The sequence below is a fragment of the Chinchilla lanigera genome, unplaced genomic scaffold, assembly GCF_000276665.1.
Source record: "Chinchilla lanigera isolate Chin_1 unplaced genomic scaffold, ChiLan1.0 scaffold00060, whole genome shotgun sequence".
In the NCBI taxonomy this organism is placed as follows: domain Eukaryota; kingdom Metazoa; phylum Chordata; class Mammalia; order Rodentia; family Chinchillidae; genus Chinchilla; species Chinchilla lanigera.
This window is the reverse complement of record NW_004955461.1, coordinates 9,327,460-9,333,022: the sequence shown is the minus strand read 5'-3', so window position 1 is coordinate 9,333,022 and position 5,563 is coordinate 9,327,460. Positions and strand designations below refer to the sequence as shown.

Genomic DNA, 5,563 nt, shown 5'->3' with positions numbered 1-5,563 from the left:
GATTTTTCAATCTTCCAAAGACAAGGAGCTGCACAGGGGTAGAAATATGGCATTTCAAGCACAATTCACAGGAATAGTTCAGGTTAACCAAGAGGCTCTCATTTTATCTGCTCAAATTCTCTCTCAATTTCAAAATCCCCCATCATATAAACCCACCTTCCTTGAAAAGAAGGGAAGGAAGGATGGGCATACAGCTCCCAGTGCAATTTTCACCCTCCTTTTGGAGGAACTATATATGCCTTCAAAGTCCTTTCTTCTCTGTGGAGTTCACTACCACCCAGCCATGCCCCCTAAGGAGTCCACATGGGTCTGTGTCTCCATAGCCACCTTGGGTCCTCCCTCATGTCCACCTCAATAGGGCCTCTCATTACCAAAATCACATAGACATCACTCAAGAGGCAGGTGAACAGCATTTTCAGCTAATTAAGGAAAGCAGGTTATTAGAGGGAGGAACTATTCAAAAAAAATAAGGAAATCCAGCATGGCAGAGAGATGAAACATTGCCTAATTGGGAGAACAATTGGAAAGAACTATTAACCAGAATAGATTCAATCCTAGGCACCCTACTGCTTCAGCGTCAAGACCAGAATAGCTTTCCCAAGTCTGATCAATGATTCCACTTCCTCTTCGGGGCTGTGAAAGAGTTTCATCACAGGATGACAAAGTGCTATTTGAAATCAGAGATTTTGCTTATTCTCCTCTTCTTCCTTCTTTTCTCTCCCCAACTTTATTGCACCATCAAATTATGATTACATCTCTGATGCTTCCTCAGGGATCCTAAAAGAAGTAACTGTATCCCATTTTTCTTTATTTATTCAATAATGCTTTGAACATCTGCACACTGCACAAGTGGTCTACAAACATCCTCAGAACAAACTATTTAATAGTAACCTAGTTCCTGCCCCTCAGATTGTTCTTTTTCATAATACCTTAACTCATTTGGTGACACCACAAATATTCTAATCGCCAAGCAAGAAGGTGAGGAGTTACTCTTCTCCCTCCAACTCCTTCACACCCAGTAGCCATTAACCTTAAATCTCATTAGTTTCCATTTTTGTCTTCAATTAATTCTTTGATATTTATTTTCTGGTATGTGCCATGCAGTCTTCTATCTCCAGGGAGATAGTAGACAGGACTAACATAAAGCCTGCACTCACAGGTCCAATTCCAGCTCCACTTCCTGCTACTTTGGGCAAATTATGTGTTCCCTGTGTGGCTCATCTGAAAATGGAGATTAAAAATAGAGCCTACATCACAAGCTTGTTATGAAGATTAAATATATGACTTAATATATGCAAAGCACTTAGAACATAGTAAGGGTCATGAGTCTGCTACCAGATTAATCTCATTATACAAGATACTAAGAAATGGAGACTCCTGCAGGATGCCCTGGTGACCTTACACATTTCCTCCCATCCCAGGCAGGCACAGTCTCAAACCACAGCTGGGAGAGTGGTTTGTGATCCTTTGAGAGCACAAGAATTGGTGATTTATCAGGACCCACTCCACATCCATAGCACTCGTGACTACTGGGTCCTGACACCCACAACACTGTCACCTGGCCCCAGTGTTATAGAAGGTCCCTAGTGGGGTGAGAGTGCAACAGCAAACAGAAACGCCGAAATGCTGCCCAGGATTTGGAGGTAGATTTATTTACATCGACAGGCACTGACAAGGAAACAATTATCCTTAAAAATGTCAGGCCCTGACATGGGTTGCAAGCAAGAAGCAGAGCACTTGGCTGTCTTTGATTGGTTCTTACAGTATGCATCACAGTGATCAGCTATGCATCACAGTGACCAGACATATCTAGGAGACAGTAGGGACAGGAACTATTACCTGGGCAACTGAAATATACTGGCTGGAGGGGTATTTTCTGCTATAAGAGGTCCTCTCCTTGATGTGTATGACAAGGACCATAGAGGGTGAGTACCCTAGCTGCTTTTCCTTTCACTTGCTAAGAGAGTAATAAATTGTTTTCCAGCTACATAGGCTGTTCTGTTAGGCATTGGCTTTGGCCCTTGCTTTAGCCTTGGGTTTAAAAGACAAGGCAAGTATTTTGTGCAGTTAATGGAATAATGGATGCCCTGGAGTGACCCTTCATTGACTTGCCCACACATTCTATCCATAGCCAACACTGTCCTTTCTTCTTTAAGTGCACCATCTGGCCCCTCTGCCTCAAACTTGTGTGGCTTCCCCAGAGCAACCATGGCAATCTCCCAAAACACAGAGATAACCATGTCAGTCCCCTGCATCTCCAAGTCATCTTGAAAGACCTCCAGTTTCACCCAGTAACTGCCATGGTCGATAAGGTCCATAATGAGCTGACTTCTCCCTCTGTCTCCTCACCATTCACTGAGACTCACCCTCTCACCAGCTGAGCTCTTGTCACACAGGTTTTCTTTTGTCATGCCCCATGACAAAGTATGCTGTGCCTCCAAGCCTTGCACATGCTGCTCCTCCCTCTCACTGAAATGGAAGAAGATGAAGTCCCAGAGGGCTGCAAGGAACAGGGGAGAAAACACAGCAAAAGAGACTAACAGTGACTATCAGCAGGAGTGGGACAGGTCAGGGAGGGTGGCAGAGGAATTCCATGAGAAAACTATGCCAGGAGAGTGAGCGACTCCTGGCATGGTGAGCACCCACATAAGACGAGGTCAGTCCCTTTTTTGCCAGCTCCACCCAGTGAGGTCACGGTGACCTCACCAAGACCAGCCCCAGCCCAACCAGAGGGTGGGACACTGAGGGCCTAAGCCACCCTGTGTGGAAGACAAGCACGGAAGCAGAGTGGGAGAGACAAGCTGGTGATCAGGAGGAAGAGGACCACAGAGTGGGGTTGTGAGGCGAGGAGAGGAACCTGTGGGGCAGGCAGAGGGGTAGCCTTGGTGAAAGAAGACTCCAGAAACAGGAGTGAAAGAACAAGGAGAGGTGCCTTTTGGTGCTTTCCTGTCATTGTCTCCTGCTGGACGCTTCACTGCACGTAATCCACCCTATGCTATCTCCACTGCAATCTGCTCTGAGCCCTCTTTTCCTTTGCCTACAACTCCTAATGTCTTCATGTGACCACGGTGAAGAACCCCCCCCCCCAATGTGGTAATTTTCTTCTGGATTCCCCACCTCTACTCTATGTAACTTCATCTCTAAACTTAAGAGTTTGCTTTATATTTGCAATCTTAGTGCTCTATTTCCATCACAAGGGCTTAACAAGTGAACCTATTTACATTTTCAACCTCAGTGATGTCTGACAGGGAATACTCAAGCCATTAACATTTTATAAATGATTTCACCCAAAAGCCCTGGACTGAGTCACAGCTTTGAGATTTTTTTCTCTTTGTAGTTTTAAGCAAATCACTTCACTGATCTGAGCCCCAGTTTCTGTATCTATAAGGGGGCCAGATCCAACTGTGTGCTAATGAACTGGATGATGTCAGTGAAAAAATAAAAAACATAACTAAATGTGGTACATTATCATCCACTGCCATTATGTCTTATGGGGAGCTGGTCCTTTAAATCCTGTTAATGCCAGCAAGAACATCCACAATGTTGAGTTTTGATTTGGGTATTGAACACTTAGAGAGGTGGTGGTATAGTAGAAAAAGTCCTGGAATCAGGATCAAGTTTGAAAACAAACTTGGGACTTGAAGCAAATCGTTCATCAGAGTGCTCAAAAGTACTTCCTGCATACCCACCTCAGGCAGCAGCAATCAGTGAGGAATGCAAAAGTGAGGAGGCTCAAGGTGCAGGGTAAAAGAGAACAGAACGTAAGAGATAGAAGGAGAAGGAAGGGAGGGGCTTGCAGATCAGTGGTGACCACTCAGCAGTTCAGAGTCAGTATCACAGTGCCAGCAAAGGAACAGAAAGCCATCAGCCCTATGATTGGAGCAGGAGGCAGTAGAGGGCATGTTAGCACTGTGATTGGGGATTGCACAGAATGCCAGAGAAGGGAACAACATGGACTAGCAGGTGAGACACTGTGGCAGGCCAACCTGAAGTTGGCCCCAGGGCCCTCTTCCTGGGGCAGAGCAGAGCCTCTTCTAACCAAAAGAATATGGCAAGGAGGATGAGATATTACTCCTTTGCTTAGACTACATTACTTAATACTTTCTTGATACTAGATTTGTTCTAGGGTCTGAGTCTTTTTGCTGGCTTCAAAGGAGGCAACTACTATTAATCATGCCGCTGTAAGGAAATGAATTCTGCCAACAATGGAGAGAGCTTGACAACAGATTTTTCTCCACTCAAGCATCCAGATGAGAACACAACCCAGCCAGCCCTCTGACGGAGGCCTGAAAACATGCTGAAGCACAGAACCCAGCTCACACACACTGTGAGATAGTAAGTGTGTGGTTTAAAACCTCAGGCTTGCCTTATCTGTTGCCCAGCAATAAAAAAACTCATACAAATTGTAAATCAGTCATGGTACATTGCTAGGCTCAGAAAAAAAAAAGGAGTGCACATCTCTTAAGCTTTGGTTTTCCCCAATGTGAAACTGAAACTGTAACAACAAGATCAGACATACCTCTTTCATACACCATTGGGAGATTCAATGAGATATTAGCTCTGAAAACATGTATAAAATGTCAAATGTCATAAACTTGCTGGGTGATAACTTGTACTTCCTTACACACACACACACACAAAAACACTGAGCTACAAAGTTCTCAGAGAGGGCCTCATAGAAAGACTAATAGCCTGGGAACTAGGCAAAGCTTCCTTAACATCCCAAAGCAATGTTTTTTCTTACTTCTGAGCCTTCAGCCAGTCAGCTGTTTCTTCTGCTGAAGCCCTCCTTCTGCCCACCTGCTCCTCTTCTGCACCTGACTAGCTCATACTGTTCATGTGCTTCTCAGAGTAGACTCCACCTCTCCCAGGCCATTTCCCAAGCAGCATGGCCAGTTCAGCTCCAATCTGTACCCCTTGGTACTCTGTACTGCACCTGGCTTGTTCTTTACTACCATCCCCCACTGACCTATTTGTCGCCCATCTTACCTCCTTAAAGACAAGGATTATATATTCTGTACCTTCATATCCCTGTATCTGACACTATGCCCAGTGTGTGGTAGGTAGGATTATACTTATATATAAAATTACATAATATAATATATCCCTGAGATAAGCAAGGAGCTAAGACTCCAGCTAGTCTTCCCCCTGGGAAGTAGATCCACTTATAATTTTATTCCACTTAAGAGAATATGTGGGGGCTTGTGAAAACCTTTTTCTTTAAAAAAAAAAATAAAGCTGAAGAACTTTGGTTTTCTCTTGGGTATAGGCAGTTTTCTGGTTCCTGCCCTCTCAAGCAGCTGCCAGGGAAAATCTGCTGCTTCCTGAGCTGTGTCCGCTCCTGAGTGGTCAGCTCAACTGCTTCTGAGTGCCTCCTCCTGAGAGGTAGGCAGAAGGGCAGGTGGATTTGCCAGTGTTTGGATGGAAGAAACGAAGACTTAATTAGGCAGAGACTGGGGTCCTTTCATAAGCTCAGGGAAGATACAAGAGAGACACAAATGGAGAGGAGAGTGGGCCATACATGCTGGCCCTGCACCTGAAGCACCAAGCAAAGGCCCAAAAG

The 5,563-nt window shown here is 44.9% G+C and overlaps 1 long non-coding RNA gene across 1 annotated transcript; it reads left to right on the top strand.

Annotated features, from left to right (window-relative positions):
- The first annotated feature begins 1,840 nt into the window (after positions 1-1,840).
- LOC102020312 lies at positions 1,841-4,410 on the top strand. The gene is made up of 2 exons (XR_263084.1): positions 1,841-1,925; positions 4,116-4,410. It is a non-coding gene; the product is annotated as an uncharacterized LOC102020312 (long non-coding RNA).
- Positions 4,411-5,563: the final 1,153 nt, after the last annotated feature.